A 24,100-nucleotide genomic window follows, 5' to 3' on the forward strand; every position below is an offset into this window, starting at 1 on the left:
TAGTCAATCAAATCTGCCACCTACTGCAGCCACAATTGCAAACTCAGAGTAGGGCAGAGATTGCATTGTCCGTGGCTGTGAAGGTAACTGCGATGATGAACTTTTATGCATCTGGCTCCTTCTAGGCTTGAACTCGAGATATTAGCAACATCTTTCTTTTCTCTTTTTTCACGGGAAGTGGGCTTCGCCGGCTGGGCCAGCATTGGTTGCCCATTCCAAGTTGCCCCTGAGAAGGTGGTGGTGAGCTGCCTTCTTGAACCTCTGCAGTCCATTTGACATAGGTATACCCACAGTGCTGTAAAGGACAGAGTTCCAGAGTATTGATCTAATGGCAGTGCAGCGATGGTGGTATAGTTTCAAGTAAGGACGGTGAGTGGCTTGGAGTGGAATTTGCACCTGCTGCCCTTGTCCTTCTAGGTGGCAGAGGCCTGGGGTTTTGAAGGTGCTGTCGAAGGAGGGGCCATGTGTTTGGAAGTTGCTGTCAATGGAGTTTGCAGTCCACTGCTGTATAAGCAAGATCACTGAGGCACTCTACTCAAAGTGAGGTAACTTTATTTCATTCCTCCTTGCCAGGGAGAAGGAAAAGAAGTAAGCATGTGTGCTTGCAACAATTGCAGGATTCCCCATGGCACAGTGTGGGTGCATATTGCTTTGGGAGCACCGCATGTCAACTCTGTCATGCACCAGAAACCAAAAGGAGTTTGTTCCCTTAATGTGCAACTGGTGTATGATCATAGGCAGAGAATCAAGCAGGTCAGTGCCCAGTAGTCTGGCAGTTGTCATGGTGGTTTTATTAAGTGGGGGCAGTCCACTGTGCCAGATATATCAACTAAGGGTGACAATGGTTATCTGCTGGTGACATGTCTTATAACTCCAGTTAGCAACTCACTCACATGTGTGCAGCATGTATATAATGAAATCCATGCTCTCACCAGAAATGTGATAGAGCAGACCATTGGCTCACTGAAGGAATGATTTCACTGCCTGGATGGCTCTGGGTTTGTGGTGTTACACTGCATGCTGCACTACCTTGCTATCATGAGGCAACATTCCTTGCTGTCACTTATCAGGGGAGAAGCTGAGGAGCAGCAGTACGAAGAGGAGGAAGTGGAGGAGGAAGAGGAAGCAGTGGAGGAGGGAGAGGAGGCTACAACCTAGACAGCCCCTTCCTGACAAGGCTGTACATGAAGAAATAATTCTAGTGTGATACCAGCAATCTCAATCCCAATGCCCCCTTCACTAACAGTCCCCCCATTCCTTCCCTTCCCTCTATTACTGACCATCACGTAATCCCCTTGGCTACAATGAAAAAATAAACGGTGACACAAAATGCGCATTCCAAACATGGCCTAATGCAAACAAAATTAAGCTAATCCTTGTGTATTCCCTTATTGCTCCCCTTCTGTGGGTCTGTCTTTGTGCTGAAATATGGTGCTACCCCAGTGACTGCAGCATGGCTGGTGGAAGACTGCTGACCTTCAGTGGAGGAGACTGCAGATTGCAATGCAGGATGATTTCAAGCAGCCCCTGGGCACTAGCTTTCAGACTGCGCCATCTCCTTGTGAGTGACCGCAGTCTGGGCTGGTGGCTGACAGGCAACTGCAGGGGACCTGCTGCATAATCGGCAGGGCTGGGAGGATGAATATTCTCATCCTGAGAGGTGACCAGGATTGTGCACCATGGAGTCACTGCCACTCTGCCAGGGTGAAGCCTCAACAATCCCAGTGGTCCTACTGAAATACAGAGTGCTGGATTACTGTGATACTCTGCATTCTCCTTTGAGCACTGGTATCCACAGCCAAGGTGGCAGCAGTATGAGTTTGTACCGTAGTGCATTGACCTTGCATGGGCTTATCTGAACTTCCACTGCAGCACTCAGGCATTAGGTGGTTTCTGCTTCAGGAAGGTGAGATATCAGCCATCAGATGCTGCATCGTGGTTTGGCTCACAAGAGTGCTAATGGTGTTGACCACCACTTCAGTGCTGGAAAGACTGGGATCCAAATTCTGCCCAAGACTGAGCTGTGCCAAGTTAGTTGTGCCCACCTCCGTGCCCAGTGACACTGAGAACACAGGCTTTCTGGCAGGCTTCCCAATGCATCAAGTAGTTCGGTATGGAAACCCGCCACCCATTATCTGGCCCATTAAGGTCCTCACCTGATTCCTCTGCAGCACCACTGGTGTGTGACTCTGCTCCCTGGGGTAGAGAATTTCAAAAATTCACAACGCTCGGAGTGAAGAAATTTCTCCTCACCTCAGCTCTGAAAGGTTGACCCCTTATCCTGAGACTGTGTTCCCTAGCCTAGACTCTCCAGTTGGGGAAGTACTCTCTGAACATTTGTCCTGTCAAGTCCCCTCAGAAACTGAAATGTTTCAATGAGATCACCTGTCATTCTTCTCAACCCTTGGAGTGTATAAAAGAAAGACTTGCATTGATTATATTGACTTTGAGGGCCACCATACGTCTCAAAGCGCTTTACAGCCAGTGGAGTACTTTTTGAAGTGTAGTCACTGTTGCTATGTAGGAAGTCCAGCAGCCACTTTGCACACAGCAAGCTCCCACAAACAGCAATGTGATATTGACCAAATTATCATTTTTTTCTGATGTCATTTGAGAGATAAATATTGGCCAAGACACCAAGGATAACTCCTCTGCTCTTCTTCAAGACACTGCAACGGAATCTTTTACATACCCACGAGCAGGGGGCTGGGGCCTCAGTTTAATGCTCTATCCAAAAGGCAGCACCCTCAACAGTATAGCATTCCCTCAGTACTGCACTGGAGCAGCAGCCTTGACCTTTTCCCTCAAGGAGCTGGAGTGGGATTTGAACCTAAACCCGCGGCTCAGAGGTTGGAGTGCGACCCACTGAATCATATATAGGCCGACTGCAGCTCACCTCATAGGAAAAGCCCTCTCGTCCCAAGAAACATCCCAAGGAAAGGTGGCAACAGACAATGGACACATTGTGATGTCACTATACCAACAAGAATGTAGATGATTTAGTAACCTGTCCTGTCAACCATACCTGAAGACCATACTGCTGTAAGTGACTGAAACTGATTTATGCACTATTCGTTTTCAGGCTGGAGACAGGCAGCTGGCAGTTGAAATCCACCCCCCTCACCACCCAGTGGTTGTTGAGACAAAAAGAGATCCCTTCTGTTCTCCTACATTCTGTAACACCCTTTGCAGGACAATTTTATAGCAGGTCTCTGAAGAGCAGGTTGCATTGCAGGAGACCATTTTCCATACCTGATTCAATACTGAAGTTAATCTTCTTCTACAGCTCTTTAAACTCCTGGGTAAATTCAATCCCAACTGTTTACAGAAGCTGGTACTACCGTTTAAATCATGTTTGATTCCACAAATCCATAAATTGAATAAAGCAGGAGGATTGATGGAAAGCAATCCCATGGACACTACACATCAGACGTTTCATACATGGCAAGAGTGTGACCTACGATCTAAGAAGATTAAAGGAGAGCAAATGTAGTTTCCTTTGTCAAATAAAGTTATTCCCAACTCAGAATGAGATTAAGATTGAGCACCTCTTGCTGCAATAAGGTTTGAAGTTAATCTTCCATGTCCTTCAGGGACAAAGAGGGTTCCAACTGCTATGACCCAGGAAGATTAATTGAAGATTACATAGCTACAGCACATCTTTTTAAACGCTCCAGCATAGTCAAATCACCTGTTGCTTTTATTAGAACAGATAAGACAAGGCCGACTGCAGCTTGATTCAGTTGACAAAGTCCCTTCAGCTAATTAAATTTCATTGTTCTAAGCTACTAATCTTTTGGCTTCTTCATATACTCTCTCTTAAATGAGTCATAGGAACAAAGGAGCAGGAGTAGGCCATTCAGCCCATCGAACCCGCTCTGCCATTCAATTAGATCATGGCTGATCATCTACCTCAGCGCCACTTTCTTGCGCTACCCCCATTTCCCTTGATGTCATTAGTCTTCAGATATCTAATGATTTCTGTCTTGAACATGTTCAATGATTGAGCTTCCACAGCCCTCTGGAGTAGAGAATTCCAAAGATTTACCACCCTCTGAGTGGAGAAATTTCTCCTCATCTTAGTCTTAAATGGCCTGCCCTTTATTCTGAAGCTGTGTCCGTTGGTTCGAGACTCACCAGCCAGGTGAACTAGTCCAATAGCCTTGTCTCAATCACCCTTCCTGTAAAAGGAAAGGTCAAAAGCAGTAAAGGGATTGATAAGATGAATCTAGAAATAGTCATGAGTGATGCCAATTGGATTTTTCAAAGCCCCAAGTTAGTTAGAGGCAGGAAAGCCTGAGGGAGGTAATCAAGATCTACCATCCGGAGATCTTGGGTAAGTGGGCTGTGAGTGGCAGGCTGGATAATCAGGAATGTGATGGAAGAGCCCATTTAGTGGATGTGTGAAGTAGCAACAACACTCAAGAAGTCCAGGTGGGACAAAGCCATCCTTTTGCTCAGCTCTTCATTCAACAGCTTGAATGTCCATCAATTCCACCATCAATGGCTGCAGGACACACTATCCACTGCAGCAACTCATCGAGGCTTCTTCAACAGCACTTCCCAAACCTTCCATCTGCAGCACAAAGAAGAACAACCGGTCTTATAGGAAAGGTTGGATAGGCTAGGCTTGTATCCGCTGGAGTTTAGAAAAGTAAGAGGTGACTTGATTGAAACATATAAGATCCTGAAGGGTCTTCACAGCGTGGATGTGGAGAGGATGTTTCCTCTTGTGGGAGAATCTAGAACTAGGGGTCACTGTTTAAAATTAAGAGGTCATCCACTTAAAACAGAGAAGAGGTAAAATTTTTTCACTCAGAGAGTCATGAGTCTTTGGAACTCTCTCTTACTGAAAAGGTAGTGGAAGCGGAGACTTTGAATATTTTTAAGGCAGAGCTGGAGAGATTCTTGGTAAGCATGGGGATGATAAGTTATCGGGGGTAGGCGGTATGCAGATTTCAGGTTACTATCAGGTCAGCCATGATCTTATTAAATGGTGGAGCAGGCTCGAGGGGCTGAATGGCCTACTCCTGCTCCTTGTTCATATGTTTGTATGTTCACCATCCTGTCTTGGACATACATCAATATTCTTTGATTGTCACTTGGTCAAAATCCTGGAATTTCTTACTTGGGAACCAGTCCATAAGTGCCTGATTACAGGGGCCCACACAACTTGCTTAAGAGAAAAATAATAATGACTTTCATTTATATAGCCCCTTTAACATAATAAAATTTACCAAGGTGCTTCACAGGAGCACTGTAAAGCAAAATTTGCCACAATGGCACGTAAGGTGATATTAGGGCAAGTGGCCAAAATTGGCGAAAGAGGGTGCCTGTAAGGAGTGCCTTAAAGGAGAAAAGGGAAGTAGGGAGGCAAAGAGGTGTAGGGAGGGAATTCCAGAGTGTAGGATCTAGATAGCAGGAACCATGGCCACCAATGGTGGAGTGATTAAAATTGGGGATGCCCAAGAGGCCAGAATTATATAAATGCAGGCCCACGTTGCCAAAGGTGTTGAGAAGCTGAAGCATTGGTTAGCCTTGTAATTTTTGAGCTCCATCCACCTCCGTTCATGGGGCCCAAAAATTCAGACCAGAGCCTTTGAATCCAAATTTTGTCACAGGAATAACGAACATGCAAACATACGAATTAGGAGCAGGAGTAGGCCATTCGACCCTTTGAGCCTGCTTCGCCATTCAGTAACATCATGGCTGATCTGATTGTAACCTGAACTCCACATTCCTGCCTACTGCCAATAACCTTTCTCCCCCTTGCTCCTGAAGAACCTATCTACCTCTGTGTTAAAAATATTGAAAGACTCTGCTTCCACTGCTTTTTGAGGAAGAGATCTCCAAAGATTCACAACACTCTGGGAGAAAAAAATTCTCCTAATCTCTGCCCTAGATGGGTGACCCCTTATTTTTAGACAGTGGCCCCTAATTTTAAGTTCTCCCACAAGAGGAAATATCCGCTCCACATCGACCCTGTCAAAACCCCTCAAGATCTTATATGTTTCGATCAACTAAATGTTGGGCAGCAGACAGGACTTGGTGGCTTGGCTGACTTCCAACTCTCCAGGCCAAGTTGTTAAGAGGATCCAAGATGATGACTGAAGCCAAAGAGAAGGCACAGAGCCCTTCTTTATTGAGAGAGTTGATTGACTTGTTTGGTCTCACAGCTCTCCTCCCATTCAACCCAGTGTCCCAGCTATCCCCTATTTATGGGCTCTTTTAAGCAAAACAAAATCAATAAATTAAACTAAAAATCAAAAAACCAGGGCAAGGTGACAGCCCCTTGTGGGGCACTGTAACTAAAACAAAAACATGAAGGCGACTAACAAAACTAAATTAAAATGTCATTACGGGAGGGGGGGAGAGGGGGGGGGGTGATAATGTACCCCAGCCTCCATGGTTATTTCTTATTTATTTGTGCTCAAAGGCAATTAACGCCCATCACCTGTTTCTCTTACCCTTGCCTGTTATGCATTGCATTTATTGACCGTACTGGAGAAGTCCCTCCAGGACCGGCTTTGTCCCTTTTAATCACAAGTGACACTGGTTGTGCACTCCTTTCCTTTTTAACACCATGGCATGAATGCTTCTTCACTCTCGATGCATTAGCAGAAAATATTTGTTTTGGCAAGAGAGTGTATACCGGGTTACTGGAGTTCATACGGGATGTTTGTCTGGACCAATATATTGAGGAACCAACTAGAGAACAGGCCATCCTAGACAGGTTATTGTGTAATGAGAAAGGAATAATTGGCAATCTAGTTGTGTGAGGCCCCTTGGGGATGAGCAACCATAATATGAGAGAATTCTTCATCAGGATGGAGAGTGACGCAGTTGATTCTGAGACTAGGGTCCTGAATCTTAATAAAGGAAACTACGATGATATGAGGCACGAGTTGGCTATGATGGATTAGGAAACATTACTTCAAGGGATGACATTAGATAGGCAATGGCAAACATTCAAAGAGCGCATGGGTGAACTGTAACAATTGTTCATTCCTAAACAAAAACAAAAATACCTAGAAAAACTCAGTAGGTCTGACAGCATCTGCGGAGAGGAACACAGTTAAGGTTTCGAGTCCATATGACACTTCAACAGAACTAAGGGAAAATAGAAAAGAGTTGAAATATAAGCTGGTATAAGGGGTGGGGGGGCGGGTTGGTGGGACAGGTAGAGCTGGATAGAGGGTCAGTGATAGGTGGAGATAACCAAAAGATGTCACAGACAAAAGGACAAAGAGGTGGTGATATTATCTAAGGAATGTGATAATAGGTGACATAAAGGGTAGAAAGCAGGACGAGCAAGGTACAGATAGCCCTAGTGGAGGTGGGAAGGGATTGAAATAGGCTAAAAGATAGAGATAAAACAATGGATGGAAATACATTTAAAAATAATGGAAATAGGTGGGAAAAGAAAAATCTATATAAATTATTGGAAAAAAGGGGGATCGGAAAGGGTGGGGGGGATGGAGGAGAGAGTTCATGATCTAAAGTTGTTGAACTCAATATTCAGTCCAGAAGGCTGTAAAGTGCCTAGTCGGAAGATGAGGTGCTGTTCCTCCAGTTTGTGTTGAGCTTCACTGGAACAATGCAGCAGGCCAAGGACGGACACGTGGGCATGAGAGCAGGGTGGAGTGTTGAAATGGCAAGTGACAGGGAGGTCTGGGTCATGCTTGCGAACAGACCGAAGGTATTCTGCAAAGCGGTCACCCAGTCTGCGTTTGGTCTCTCCAATGTAGAGGAAAACGCATTGGGAGCAACGAATACAGTAGACTAAATTGAGGGAAGTGCAAGTGAAATGCTGCTTCACTTGAAAGGAGTGTTTGGGCCCTTGGACGGTGAGGAGAGGGAGGTAAAGGGGCAGATGTTGCACCTTCTGTGGTTGCATGGGAAGGTGCCGTGGGAGGGGGTTGAGGTGTAGGGGGTGATGGAGGAGTGGACCAGGGTGTCCCGGAGGGAACAATCCCTGTGGAATGCCACTGGAGGGGTGAAGGGAAGATGTGTTTGGTGGTGGCATCATGCTGGAATTGGCGGAAATGGCGGAGGATGATCCTTTGAATGCAGAGGCTGGTGGGGTGATAAGTGAGGACAAGGGGGACTCTATCATGGTTCTGGGAGGGAGAGGAAGAATCTGCCCTCACACCTTCCTCTCCCTCTCAGAACCATGATAGGGTCCTTTCATGTAACATCATTATTTAAAAAGGGAGGTAGAGAGAAAACAGGGAATTATAGACCAGACAGCCTAACGTCGGTAGTGGAGAAAATTCTAGAGTCCATTATAAAAGATTTAATAGCTGAGCACGTGGAAAACAGTGGCAGAACTGGACAGAGTCAGCATGGATTTGTGAAAGGGAAATCATTCTTGACAATTTTTCGAGGATGTAACTAGTAGAGTTGATGAGGGGGAGCCAGTGGATGTGGTTTATTTGGACTTTCAGAAGGCTTTCGACAAAGAGCCACATAAGAGATTGGCGTGTAAAATTAAAGTGCATGGGATTGGGGGTAGTGCATTGAGATGGATAGGAAACTAGTTGGCAGACTGGAAACAAAGAGTAGGAATAAAACATGTCTTTTTCCAAATGGCAGGCAGTGACTGGTGGGGTACCACAGGGATCGATGCTAGGACCGTAATCACAATATATATTAATGATTTAGATGAGGGAACTAAATGTAATATCTCTAAATCTGCAGATGACACAAAGCTGGGTGGGAGGGTGAGCTGTGAGGAGGATGCAGAGATGCTTTGGACAAGCTGAGTGAGAGGGCAAATGCATGGCAGATGCAGTATAATGTAGATAAATGTGAGGTTATCCATTTGGTAGCAAAAACAGGAAGGCAGCTAATTATCTGAATGGCTATAAATTGAGAGAGGGGAATATGCAACGAGACCTGGGTGTCCTTGTACACCAGTTGCTGAAGGTAAGCATGCAGGTGCAGCAGGCGGTAAAGAAGGCAAATGGTATGTTGGCCTTCATAGCGAGAGGATTCGAGTACAGGAACAGGGATGTCTTGCTGCATTTGTACAGGGCCTTGGTGAGACCACACCTGGAATATTGTGTGCTGTTTTGGTCTCCTTATCTGAGGAAGAATGCTCTTGTTATGGAGGGAGTGCAGCGAAGGTTTAGCTGACTGATTCCTGGGATGGCAGGATTGACATATGAGGAGAGATTGAGTCAGTTAGGATTATATTCGCTGGAGTTCAGAAGAATGAGGGGGGATCTCATAGAAACCTATGAAATTCTAACAGGACTAGACAGGGTAGAGGCAGGAAGGATGTTCCCGATGGTGGGGGAGTCCAGAACCAGGGGTCACAGTTTGAGGATACGGGGTAGACCATTTAGGGCTGAGATGAGGAGAAATTTCTTCACCCAGAGAGTGGTGAGCCTGTGGAATTCACTACCACAGAAAGTAGTTGCGGCCAAAACATTGTACGTTTTCCAGAAGAAGTTAGATATAGCTCTTGGGGCGAAAGAGATCAAAGGACATGGGGAGAAAGCGGGAGCAGGCTATTGAGTTGGATGATCAGCCTTGATCATGATGAATGACGGAGCAGGCTTGAAGGGCCGAATGGCCTACTCCTGCTCCTAGTTTCTATGTTTAATTAGGGAGAAGCTGCTGGTATTTGATTTCACTCGTTAAAACACTCCAGCCCTCCCCACTTCCCTTACACCACCAAAAACAAGTTCCTTTTCACAGCCTGCAAGGTGTTGGATAATCAAATGAACGTACATCGCTAAGAAGCCAGTTTCCAACGTTCACCTCCATAATGCCTTGATCTGCAAGAAACTCATTATTGGAGAAACCCCTAAAAACCTGAACGTTTGCATGTTTCCCTGAGTATTTAAATGTAATTAGTTTTTTTAGAGGAAGACGACAACCTGAATTTGGATTTTTGAATTATAAATGATATTTGGCGATGTCCTTTTGTTAACCAGAAGTACTTAGGGATATGGTGAGGGGGTGGATGTACAGTCACAGAATAACCATGATCAAATTGAATGGCAGAACAGGCTCGAGGGGCTGAATGGCCTCCAGCTGTTCCTGTATTGCTAGAAGATGTTATGTAAGGTTTCTCCCCAGTTTAATTAGTGTCTTATATTTTCTTTCAAACAAAAGAATGAATATGCTGCAAAGATAGGAATTATGATTTTTTAAAGTCTACTGCCTAATTAACCTAATCCGTACATTTATCATAAGCCTTATTAAAACTCTTCATCCCAGTATTATCTCTAATAGTTTAGTAATTACACTCATGACAATTTATAAAGGCAGCGTGTGCACTTTTGTTTGAGGACTGAATTTTGTGTAAGCATATTTCCATATGTAAATTAATTCTCAATTAGTACTGTCACTTCCCTTATTCTAGGCGATGGCACAGAACTGGCAGGGCCAATGACCCATATACTGTCGTTGAAAATAAGTTTCCATTTAAGCTGCAGAAAAAAAATTGATGACGAAGAATACTTTTGCAAATGGGGATAATCTGAAATTTTAAAAGGAGCAGAAAATATTGGCCAAGAGAAAAGCAAGATGCTGCGGCTGCTGGAAATCTGAAACAAAAAGTTGCTGGAAAAACTCAGGAGGTCTGGCAGCATCTGCGGAGGGAAAGACAGAGTTAATCTTTTGAGTCCATATGGCCGGACTGGAAATGTTAACCCTGTCTTTCTCTCCACAGGTATTGGCCAGGACACCTGAGGAAAAGTCCCCTGCTCTTCTTCAAAATTGTGTCAAGGGAACTTTTACATCTGACTGAAAGAGCAGATGTGGCCCGGTTAAGTTTTCCTCTGAACAACAGCATCACTGGCAGTGCGGCACCCCCTCAGTACTGCTTCAGGAGTGTCAGCCTAGATTTTGTGCTCAGGTATTTAGGGTGGGAATTGAACATAACACCTTCTGATCTAGAGGTGAGTGTGCCACTGAAACACAGCTAAAAGTAGGGCACAAAGTGTCTTGAAGCTTTTTCAAGGAGCACTTACCTAACATTCCTTTCAGGAACAGTTAGGCTGCCCATGGCCTAGTACAAATGGGCAAGTGCATGCAGTGACCTCGGTGATCTCACCCGCAAGTACAGTCACTAGCGACATAAGAACAAATGGGGGCCCAAGAGCGACAGTAACGGGTACATCGGGGAGTTAGTGTGGGTGTTGGGGGGAGCTGGAAGGGGTTGGTGGTGGGGTGGCATGGTGAGTGTTGGGGGTGGAGACCATGATTCCCAGTTAGACTTTCACCAATGACTCTGGCCCTCAACCGTTGGCCAGAGGAGTAAATCGGGTTTAACTGGAGCCAGTGAGCGTGATGAAAACATGGGAAGGAAGTGAATAGAGCGCACATGGACGCTTCGAGAAATCAGGCCATTTCTATCCCATTGCGCCAGGATGGAACATCGATTTAATCACCGGCTAACGGGGAGACTTTGAAGAAAGAGGCAGGTGATTGTGAAAAGAGCCGGAGGAGACGAGAGAAAATCTTACAGCACAATCGGCAAGGGTGAAATCCACCAAGTAAAGCCTGACAGCTCCCACTTGGAATATTTGTCTGACGTTTTCAGCAAAGTTGGTAGAGGAGGTGGTGGGGGAGGTTATGGGGGAAGCCCAGGGAAATCTCAGCCCATCGCCTCTCTTCAATGGCTGAGGTAACTGTTATAATTTCTGTTTAACCTGATTAGCATATGTCAACGAAGCTAAGTTCACGTAATTAATTAGCGCGCCAACCCTAGTTAATTAAGAATGCAAGCTCCTCTCAAACTGAGTGATATTTGTCACCAACTAATAATTGAAAACCTTTCTCTTTATTTAATTTAATGAAACCTGCATATTTAACAAGGAGTCATGTTCTATCAGTGAAATTCTCCCAGATCCTGCTATTAACCAACAAGAACAATATCGTCCAATTATTTAGTGCCTTTAATATTGTAAAATGTTTCAAGGTGCTTTGCAGGAGTGTTAGTGAACAAGATTTGACACTGAGGGGGAATATTAATAGGTGACCAAAAGCTGGGTCAAAAGGCAAGGTCTCCAGGATCGTTTTAAAGGAGGGGAGGCAGAAATAGAGGGAGGCGGAGAGGTTCAGGTAGGGAATTCCAGAGCTTGGGGCCCTAGCAGCTGAAGACATGGCCATCAAAGTATGGAATGGCTAAAATTGGGGATGCTCAAAATGCCAGAATTGGAAGAATGTAGAGAGCTCGGAAGGTTGCAGGAACCGATGAGGTTTCAGAGGTAGAAAGGCCATGGAGGCATTTAAAAACCAAGATGAGAATACGAAAATATCCTGCATTGTGAGAAATTCCTGGGTGGGCTGTCGCATAATTTCCTGACCATTTGGATGGAAAATTGAAGGCAATGCAGCAGCAATATCCTGATAAGACATCTGCTCAATGCCAGGGCCTGACAGGCCAGGGGGGACCAGGAAACTTTTCCCTATGTTTCTTCTGGTGGGGCAGTCCAGGGCAAGCTGGCATAACCTTAAAATCCTGCCCCTCACCTTGAACCTATGTCCCCTTGTGACTGACCCTTCAACTAAGGGGAACAGCTGCTCCCTATCCACCCTGTCCATGCCCCTCATAATCTTGTACATCTCGATCAAGTCGCCCCTCAGTCTTCTCTGCTCCAATGAAAACAACCCAAGTCTATCCAACCTCCCTTCATAACTTAAATGTTTCATCCCAGGCAACATCCTGGTGAATCTCCTCTGCACCACCTCCAGTGCAATCACATCCATCCTATAATGTGGCGACCAGAACTGCACACAGGACTCCAGCTGTGGCCTCACCAAGGTTCTATACAACTCCAACATGACCTCCCTACTTTTGTAATCTATGCCTCGATTGATAAAGGCAAGTGTCCCATATGCCTTTTTCACCACCCCACTAACATGCCCCTCCGCCTTCAGAGATCTATGGACACACACGCCAAGGTTCCTTTGTTCCTCAGAACTTCCTAGCGTCATGCCGTTCATTGAATACTTCCTTGTCAAATTACTCCTTCCAAAGCGTATCACCTCACAATTTTCAGCATTAAATTCCATCTGCCACTTATCTGCCTATTTGACCATCCTGTCTATATCTTCCTGTAGTCCAAGACACTCAACCTCACTGTTAATCACCCGGCCAATCTTTGTGTCATCCACAAACTTACTAATCCTACCCCCCACATAGTCATCTATGTCGTTTATATAAATGACAAATAATAGGGGACCGAGCACAGATCCCTGTGGCACATCACTGGACATTGGCTTCCAGTCACTAAAGCATCCTTCTGTCATCACCCTCTGTCTCCTACAACTAAGCCAATTTTGAATCCACCTTATCAAATTACCCTGTATCCCAGTAACTTTGTCTTCTTTATAAGTCTCCCATGTGGGACCTTGTCAAAGGCTTTGCTGAAATCCATATAAACTACATCAACTGCACTACCCTCATCTACACACCTGGTTACCTCCTCAAAAAATTCAATCAAATTTGTTAAGGATGACCCCCCTCTGACAGAGTCATGCTGACTATCCCTGATCAAACCTTGCCTCTCCAAGTGGAAATAGGCACTCATCCACCACCCTAGACATCCACTTCTTCCACCACTGATGCACAATGGCAGTGTGTACCATTTGCAAGATGCACTGAAGGAATTCACCAAGGCTCCTCCGACAGCACCTTCAAAATCCACAGCCTCTACCTCCTTCAAGGGCAAGGGCAACAAATGCATGGGAACACCACCTTCTGCAGGCTCCTCTCTAAGTCACACACCATCCTGCCTTGGAAGTGTGTCACTGTTTCTTCACTGTCATTGAATCAAAAACTTGGAACTCCCTCCTAACAGCACTGTGGGTGTACCTACACCACATCGACTGCAGCGGTTCAAGAAGGTGGCTCACCACCTTCACGAGGGCAATTAGGGATAGACAGGATATGCTGGCCTAGCAAGCAATGCCCACATGCTATTAATGAACATAAAAGAATGAAAAGTTCGTGTAGGCACTGGAGTTATAATTAGTAATTATGGAGGCAGAGAATGCTTAGACAGGAAGAAAGCACGCTCACTGAAGATTTCAAGATGCTAAGAGTGATAGGAAGTGATGTTTGTTTTTGACATAACCACAAACTCTGCAACTAGTGGCATAGTCAAGCTCAGAAAAAGAAAGGTGGGTACATGGTGTAGATGTAATTATTAAGATAAAGAGATGCCTGTGGGGGAGCAAATGTAGTGTAAGGGTAAGAGGCAATCCTATGTGTATGGTGTTCCACATGCATTTGGGATGGGTCATTCTTATTTACTATTTAGATAAATAATCTGAACTCAGTACTGCTGAAAAAAGACAGATGTCAAATCTTTTCATCTTGCACTCATCAGGATACGTCACAAGAATACCAATATAAGGGGAAAACAACAATTTATACTGTATGTGAACAGAGTGTTGATTGATTTGAAAGTGGACTTTGATTGATAGCGGCTTTACCATGGAGAATGCACCAATGACAGTGACTGACAGTTAACTGTCAAACATTGTTTGAAATTCAAACCAGGCAGCTTGACCTTGATTGGTCAAGGCATTGCCCTGAGGAATGAGCCAGTGGGCAAAACTTTTCCCCCATTGGGGGGGAAGTGTGGGGGTGGGAGTGGGCGGGCAGCCCTCAGATCGGCGCCCCCCCTTGATCGCCATTTTTGGTGGGCGGGCCAATTAAGGCCCACCCAGCGTGACGCCCTATGCGCTTCCTGTGGGGAAGGGGGGTGCGGGATTTCTAAAATCGGAAGTGCTGCCTCAGGGAGATCGGTTCCCAAAGTAAAAAAGTTACTGCAGTGCAAATTTCATTCACCATCCATGTCCCCTCATGTGACAATGTCAGATGAGCTGGGACATGGACATTACGTTAATTAAAAGCGTCTCTTAATTTTTTGATTCAGCGATGAAACCTCATCCCGGCCGACCTGCCAACCTTAAGGTTGGACGGACAGGGGTCCACTAATGAGCTTAATTGTTTTTGGAATGGCCTAAATAGGCCGTTGACAGGTCAGTGGGCACACAGTTGCCTCAGCTGCGGCCCTGCCTACCTGAAAATGCAAATGGCACGGGATGACATCAGAAGTTCCGCCCGAAGTCATTCCTCGTCAATTAACTCATCAGGAAGCAGGCTCGCTGATGGGAAAATTCTTGCCAGTGAATGGCTGTTACTTATTTTGTTTAGCTGAAACAGGCAGAATGTGTGTACATGTTCTTTCTGTCTGCGGTCACATATCCAGTTAAGGTTAAACCCAGATTCCTTTCCTTGCACCAGTCTGACAGCCCCATGGTCATTCTCACTGACTGGCAGCTTTTCTTTTAATTTAAGACTCTCAAACTACCATCAGTGATTTGAATTCATACCCAATACATTATTAATCTAAAGTTTCAAGACGACTAGTCCAGTAACATAACAGCTACATTATTACAGCCTAAGGGAGCAATGTCAAAGTTCAATGATAGAAATTGGGAGGGAAGTCAGGAAAAACCGGTGAAAGCGGGACAGATAAACTACCAGATCGGGTGATGTGGAGAAACATGAAGCAACTCATTTTGGAAGGGAGTCGACTTTAGATGGTAAGTGTAGCTGATTAGCAGAAAGACTTTGGTGTGCAACTGCGCAGGGAAATAATGGTGGCAGCACAAGTAGATAAGGCCATAAGGGATCTTATATTTGGTTTTGTACCTAGAGGCTGGGTATGAAAAGGGGAGGAAATATTGACCAATGCTGAGTTGGCTTTTGGAGAACTGTGTGTAGTTTTGGGGGTCTCCAGTTTAGGGAGGCATAAAAGGAATAGAATGGGTATAGGATAACTTCACAAACATGTTACCAGGTACGAGGAGTTAAAGTTACAGAGGCAGCCTTGAACATTATTTTCACTGGGAAGGTTAAGCGGTGACCTGAGAACAATTACCAAGCTCACAAAGGATTATTATAAGGCAAACAGTGTTAGATTATTCCCAGTAGCTAGAGAGATGATAGGGCAAACATCTAAAATACTCACAAAGATAACAACATATAACATTTAAATGGTATCTTAAGAAAAAAACAACTCTTATATGTGTTGCAGAGGTAAGAGCGATAATTCTTTACACGGGTCAGAACACTGTTCCTCTGCCACAAACCAAACTGTACATTCATGCAGATAATTTATGAAGCTATTATACATCAAGGCATATATATTGCCATATATTTTATGAAGCTACTGTGTGACATTCACAAAGATATTTTAGTAGTTTATAAAGCAACTCCTTATCTCTGCAACGTCCTCTAGCCCAACAAGCCTCAAAGATATCTGTGCTCCTTTGATTCTAACCACTTGAGCATTCCTGATTTTAATCACTCCATCATTGGTTGCTGTGCTTTTAGCTGCCTAATTCCTAAACTCTGGAATTTCTTCCTTAAGTCCCGCCACCTGTTTACCTTCTTTTCCTCCTTTAAGTCACATCTACCCCTTTGACCGAGCTTTTGGTCACGTGACCTAACATTTTGTTATATGGATCGATATCAGCTTTTGTCCGATAATGCTGCCGTGCAGCAACTTGGGGTGTTTTCACTCCATTAACAGTGCTATATAAATGCATAAATGTTGTTGCTGATGTTCACCCAGCCAACACATTGTGGGGTACATTCCATGAGTAGTACCCCACACAATAGGAGGGGAATTAAATGATCTAGTGTTGTGACCAGTCTGCATGAGTGACAGCCGGCCACTTTTCCATTAATCAGCGCTTGTACTGTTGATATAGCAGACACTATCTAATAAATTTAGTCACAACTCCACTTGACTGCACCCAGAGAATTTTCTCCAAATTATAATATAGCCTCCAACAAAACCTAGAGGGAATTCAGCAGAAACCTCTTTATCCACAGAGTGGTAAGAACGTGGAGCTTGCTGCCACAAGAAGCAGATGAAGTGAATGACAGAGATGCATTTAAGGGGATGCAAGATAAACAAATGAGGAAGATGGGAAGAGAAGGAATAAAAACAAAAAACTGCGGATGTTGGAAATCCAAAACAAAAACAGAATTACCTGGAAAAACTCAGCAGGTCTGGCAGCATCGGCGGAGAAGAAAAGAGTTGACGTTTTGAGTCCTCATGCCCCTTCAGCAGAACTAGGTGAATCCAAGGAAGGGGTGAAATATAAGCTGGTTTAAGGTGTGTATGTGTGTGTGTGTGTGTGTGTGTGTGTGTGTGTGTGGGGGGGGGGTGGTTGTGGGTTTGGGTGGGGGGAGAGAAGTGGAAGGGGGGTGTGGTTGTCGGGACAAGCAAGCAGTACTAGAAGCGGATCATCAAAAGATGTCACAGACAACAGAACAAAAGAACACATAGGTGTTGAAGTTGGTGATATATATCTAAACGAATGTGCTAATTAAGAATGGATGGTAGGGCACTCAGGGTACAGCTCCAGTGGGGGTGGGGGGAGCATAAAAGATTTAAAAATGTTTAAAAATAATGGAAATAGGTGGGAAAAGAAAAATCTATATAATTTATTAGAAAAAACAAAAGGAAGGCGGAAGAAACAGAAAGGGGGTGGGGATGGAGGAGGGAGCTCAAGACCTAAAGTTGTTGAATTCAATATTCAGTCCGGAAGGCTGTAAAGTGCCTAGTCAGAAGATGAGGTGTTGTTCCTCCAATTTGCGTTGGGCTTCACTGGAACAATGCAGCAAGCCAAGGATAGACATGTGGGCAAGAGAGCAGGGTGGAGTGTTAAAATGGCAAGCAACAGGGAGGTTTGGGTCATTCTTGCGGACAGACCGCAGGTGTTCTGCAAAGCGGTTGCCCAGTTTATGTTTGGTCTCTCCAATGTGGGGGAGACCACATTGGGAGCAACGAATACTGTAGACTAAGTTGGGGGAAATGCAAGTGAAATGCTGCTTCACTTGAAAGGAGTGTTTGGGCCCTTGGACGGTGAGGAGAGAGGAAGTGAAGGGGCAGGTGTTACATTGTTTGAGTGGGCATGGGGTGGTGCCATAGGTGGGGGTTGAGGAGTAGGGGGTGATGGAGGAGTGGATCAGGGTGTCCCAGAGGGAACGATCCCTACGGAATGCTGACGGGGGGGTGAAGGGAAGATGTGTTTGGTGGTGGCATCATGCTGGAGTTGGCAGAAATGGCGGAGGATGATCCTTTGAATGCGGAGGCTGGTGTGGTGATAAGTGAGGACAAGGGGGATCCTATCATGTTTCTGGGAGGGAGGAGAAGGCGTGAGGGCGGATGCGCGGGAGATGGGCCGGACACGGTTGAGGGCCCTGTCAACGACCGTGGGTGGAAAACCTCGGTTAAGGAAGAAGGAGAACATGTCAGAGGAACTGTTTTTGAATGTAGCATCATCGGAACAGATGAGACGGAGGCGAAGGAACTGAGAGAATGGGATGGAGTCCCTACAGGAAGCGGGGTGTGAAGAGCTGTAGTCAAGGTAGCTGTGGGAGTCGGTAGGTTTGTAATGGATATTGGTGGACAGTCTATCACCAGAGATTGAGACAGAGAGGTCAAGGAAGGGAAGGGAAGTGTCAGAGACGGACCACGTGAAAATGATGGAGGGGTGGAGATTGGACCCTTTTTCAAAGCTGCGCTGCCCCCAGTTTCATTTTATTCTTCGTCTCATCCGATGACAACTCATCGATACCAACAACCATCTAGGACTCTCCACCCCTGCCTGTCCCTCCGTCCCCACCCCATCTTCCAATCCCAGCCCCAGCTGTGTATTCACTATACCGCCTGTACCCCCTGACCTTCCCCTCTCTGATGCTGAACGTTCAGTGCTCAGCAAAGGACTTAGTTTCATACCCCTTCGCCCTCACCACCATGAATTTCGGGCTCGGCATGATGCTGAACTCTTCTTCCGACGTCTTTGTCTCCGGGCTCACTTCTTTGGGCAGGAGTCCTCTCCCCGTTCAACGGATCCTTTTACCCACCTCCAATATTCTCCCTCCACCTGGACTCCTCCCTCTGGATTCTTACCTTCTCTTGATCTTTTCATTGAGAACGGTCAGCGCGACATTAGTCGTCTCAATTTCTCTGCTCCTCTCACCCACTCTAACCTGTCTCTCTCCGAACTTACTGCACTCCATTCTTTCAGGTCCAACCCTGACATTGTCATCAAACCCGCTGACAAGGGTGGTGCTGTTGTTATCTGGCGCACTGACCTCTACCTCGCGGAGGCTGAGCGTCAACTCGCAGACACTTCCTCCTACCTCTCCCTGGACCATGACCCCACCACTGAACATCAAGCCATTGTTTCCAGGACTGTCACTGACCTCATCTCCTCTGGGGATCTTCCTCCCACAGCTTCCAACCTGATAGTCGCCCAACCTCGGACGGCCCGCTTCTACCTCCTACCCAAAATCCACAAACAGAACTGTCCCAGTAGACCGATCGTGTCAGCTTGCTCCTGCCCCACAGAACTCATTTCTCGTTATCTTGACTCCCTTCTCTCTCCCCTTGTCCAGTCCCTTCCCACCTACATCCGTGATTCCTCTGACACCTTACGCCACATCAACAATTTCCAGTTCCCTGGCCCCAACCGCTTCCTCTTCACCATGGATGTCCAATCCCTCTACACCTCCATCCCCCACCAGGATGGTCTGAGGGCCCTTAGCTTCTTCCTCGAATAGAGGCCCGAACAATCCCCATCCACCACTACTCTCCTCCGTCTGGCTGAACTTGTTCTCACACTGAACAATTTCTACTTCAACTCCTCTCACTTCTTCCAAATAAAAGATGTGGCTATGGGTACCCGCATGGGCCCCAGCTATGCCTGTCTCTTTATGGGATATGTGGAACATTCCTTGTTCCAGTCCTACTCCAGTCCCCTTCCACAACTCTTTCTCTGGTACATCGATGATTACTTCGGTGCTGCTTCATGCTCTCATCGGAACTTGGAAAAATTTATTAATTTTGCTTCCAATCTCCACCCCTCCATCATTTTCACGTGGTCCGTCTCTGACACTTCCCCTCCCTTCCTTGACCTCTCTGTCTCAATCTCTGGTGATAGACTGTCCACCAATATCCATTACAAGCCTCCCGACTCCCACAGCTACCTTGACTACAGTTCCTCATACCCCGCTTCCTGTAGGGACACCATCCCATTCTCTCAGTTTCTTCGCCTCCGTCTCATCTGTTCCGATGATGCTACCTTCAAAAACAGTTCCTCTGACATGTCCTCCTTCTTCCTTAACCGAGGTTTTCCACCCAAGGTCGTTGACAGGGCCCTCAACCGTGTCCGGCCCATCTCCCACGCATCCGCCCTCACACCTTCTCCTCCCTCCCAGAAACATGATAGGATCCCCCTTGTCCTCACTTATCACCACACCAGCCTCCGCATTCAAAGGATCATCCTCTGCCATTTCCGCCCACTCCAGCATGATGCCACCACCAAACACATCTTCCCTTCACCCCCCTTATCGGCATTCCGTAGGGATCATTCCCTCCGGGACACCCTGGTCCACTCCTCCATCACCCCCTACTCCTCATCCCCCACCTATGGCACCACCCCATGCCCACGCAAACGATGTAACATCTGCCCCTTCACTCCCTCTCTCCTCACCGTCCAAGGGCCCAAACATTCCTTTCAAGTGAAGCAGCATTTCACTTGCATTTCCCCCAATTTAGTCTACTGTATTTGTTGCTCCCAATGTGGTCTCCTCTACATTGGAGAGACCAAACGTAAACTGGGCGACCGCTTTGCAGAACACCTGCGGTCTGTCCGCAAGAATGACCCGAACCTCCCTGTCGCTTGCCATTTTAACACTCCACCCTGCTCTCTTGCCCACATGTCTATCCTTGGCTTGCTGCATTGTTCCAGTGAAGCCCAACGCAAACTGGAGGAACAACACCTCACCTTCCGACTAGGCACTTTACAGCCTTCTGGACTGAATATTGAATTCAACAACTTTAGGTCCTGAACTCCCTCCTCCATCCCCACCCCCTTTCTGTTTCTTCCCCCTTCCTTTTGTTTTTCCAATAAATTATATAGATTTTTCTTTTCCCACCTATTTCCATTATTTTTAAACATTTTAAAATCTTTTATGCTCCCTCTACCCCCACTAGAGCTATACCTTGAGTGCACTACCATCCATTCTTAATTAGCACATTCGTTTAGATAATATCACCAACTTCAACACCTATGGGTTCTTTTGTTCTGTTGTCTGTGACATCTTTTGATGATCCGCTTCTATTACTGCTTGCTTGTCCCTACAACCACACCCCTCCTCCACTTCTCTCCCCCCACCCAAACCCCCACACACACACCTTAAACCAGCTTATATTTCACCCCTTCCTTGGACTCACCTAGTTCTGTTGAAGGGTCATGAGGACTCGAAACGTCAACTCTTTTCTTCTCCATGGGAAGAGAAGGTTCTGCTGATAGGGTGACATAAAATAGTGTGGGAGGAGGCTCATGTTGAGCATAGTGGCATGACATGGCAGGTGATGTGTGTCAGGCTGACCAAATCCACAAGGGAAACATGGCCACACTATCACAATGGTTTCGCAATTTGTATTTATTGAGATGTGTTCACTGAATTCAGAAGTAATAAGTCTACTAACACCTTTAGAGATTTTAACAATTAAATTAAAATACTCATTAACAAAGGAAAATACTTCAAGCACAGAATAAGGCTGATATTACTTAACGCTATAACAAATCCTAAAATTCCCAATTAACCTGACACTAAATTATACACCCCCTTTAAGGCAACAGACCAAAATAGATTTTAAATTAAAAAAAAACAAACCAGCAAGTTCCTTGACATTAGAGTTCCAAAAGTTTGTCTCCGACTTTAGTCACTGGACACCGCAGACTTATGCATAAATGGCTGGAGGCTTCCTGAAGGCTGCTTCACACACAATCCTGTTCGATCTTACATGGCCCTCCAACACAGCCTTTCATTCCCCTTTATAGATGTTCCTCTCTCTTTAATCTGTAAATTCCAATTTGAAGGAGGTGATTGAAGGAGGTGATGGTGGAATTTGAATTCAATAAAAAATCTGGAATTAAACCTCCAATGATGACCATGAAAACATTCTCGGTTGTTGTTAAAAACTCATATGGGTCACTAATATCCTTTAGGGAAGGAAATCTGTTGTCCTTAACTGGCCTGACCCACAGAATGTGGTTGATTCTTAAATTCCCTAGTCAGCCCTCAGTTGTATCAAACTGCTACAAAGTCACAAAAAGGGAATGAAGCTGGACAGATCAAACTAGGCACCGGAAACAACAATGACAATCTCAAAACAAAAACAGAATTACCTGGAAAAACTCAGCAGGTCTGGCAGCATCGGCGGAGAAGAAAAGAGTTGATGTTTCGAGTCCTCATGACCCTTCAACAGAACTGATCTTTCTTTACAAGGAGAGGGAAATATAAGCTGGTTTAAGGTGGTGGGGGGTGGTTGGGGGGGGTGTTTGGTTGGGCGGGCTCAGCCCTGCTGAACCTGCAAAGCCCTCCTTACTAACATCTGGGGGCTAGAGCCAAAATTGGGAGAGCTGTCTCACAGACTAGTCAAGCAACAGCCTAACAGAGTCATCCTCACGTAATCATACCTTACAGATAATGTCCCAGACGCCACCATTAGCATCCCTGGGTTTGTCCTGTCCCTCCAGCTGGACAGACCCAGTAGAGATGGCGGGACAGTGGTATACAGTCGGCAGGGAGTTACCCTGGGAGTCCTCAACATCGACTCCGGACCCCATGAAGTCCCATGGCATCCAAACATGGGCAAGGAAACCTCCTGATTACCACCTACCGCCCTCCCTCAGCTGATGAATCAGTCTCCTTCAGGTTGAACAGCACTTGGAGGAAGCACTGAGGGTGGCAAGGGCACAGAATGCACTCTGGGTGGTGGACTTCAATGTCCATCATCAACAGTGGCTCGGTAGCACCACTACTGACTGAACTAGCCAAGTTCCAAATGACATGTCTGCTAGACTGGGTCTGTGGCAAGTGGTAAGGGGAACCAATAAGAGAAAAAAACATACTTGACCTCATCCTCACCAAACAGCCTGCTGCAGATGCATCTGTGCATGAAAGTATCGCAGGAGTGACAACTGCACAGTCATTGTGGAGACGAAGTCCTGCCTTCACACTGAGGACACCCTCCATTGTGTTGTGTGGCACTACCACCACGCTAAATGGGATAGATTTCTAACAGATCTAGCAACTCAAGACTGGGCATCCATGAGGCTCTGTGGGCCATCAGCAGCAGAATTGTACTCAAACACAATCTGTAACCTCAAGGTCTGGCATATCCCCCACTCTACCATTACCATCAAGCCAGGGGATCAACCCTGGTTCAATGAAGAGTGCAGGGGGGCATGCCAGGAGCAGCACCAGGCATACCTGAAAATGAGTTGTCAACCTGGTGAAGCTACAACACAGAACCACTTATGTGCCAAATGGCATAAGCAGCTAGTGATAGACGGAGCTAAGTGATCCCACAACCAACGGATCAGATCTCGGCTCTGAAGTCCTGCCACGTCCAGTTGTGAATGGTGGTGGAAAATTAAACAAATGACTGGAGGAGGAGGCTCCACAAATATCCCCATCCTCAATGATGGGGGAGCCCAGCACATCAGTGCAAAAGATAAGGCTGAAGCATTTGCTACAATCTTCAGCCAGAAGTGTCGAGTGGATGATCCATCTTGGCCTTCTCCGGAGCCCCAGCATCACAGATGCCAGTCTTCAGCCAATTTGATTCACTCCATATGATATCAAGAAATAGCTGAAGGTACTGGATACTGCAAAGGCTATGGGCCCTGACAATATTCCGGCAATAGTACTGAAGACTTGTGCTCCAGGACTTGCTGTGCTCCTAGCCAAGTTATTCCAGTACAGCTATAACACTAGTATCTAACTGGCTATGTGGAAAATTGCCCAGACATGTCCTGTACTCAAAAAACAGGACATATCCAACCCAGCCCAATCAGTCTGCTCTTGATTATCAGTAATATAATGGAAGGGGTCATCAACAGTGCTATCAAGCAGCACTTGCTTAGCAATAACCTGCTCACTTTCGCCTAGTTTAGGTTCTGCCAGGGATACTCAGCCTCTGACCTCATTATAGCCTTGGTTCAAAGATGGACAAAAGAGCTGAACTCCCGA

This window comes from Carcharodon carcharias, chromosome 11 (genome assembly GCF_017639515.1).
Source record: "Carcharodon carcharias isolate sCarCar2 chromosome 11, sCarCar2.pri, whole genome shotgun sequence".
In the NCBI taxonomy this organism is placed as follows: Eukaryota; Metazoa; Chordata; class Chondrichthyes; order Lamniformes; family Lamnidae; genus Carcharodon; species Carcharodon carcharias.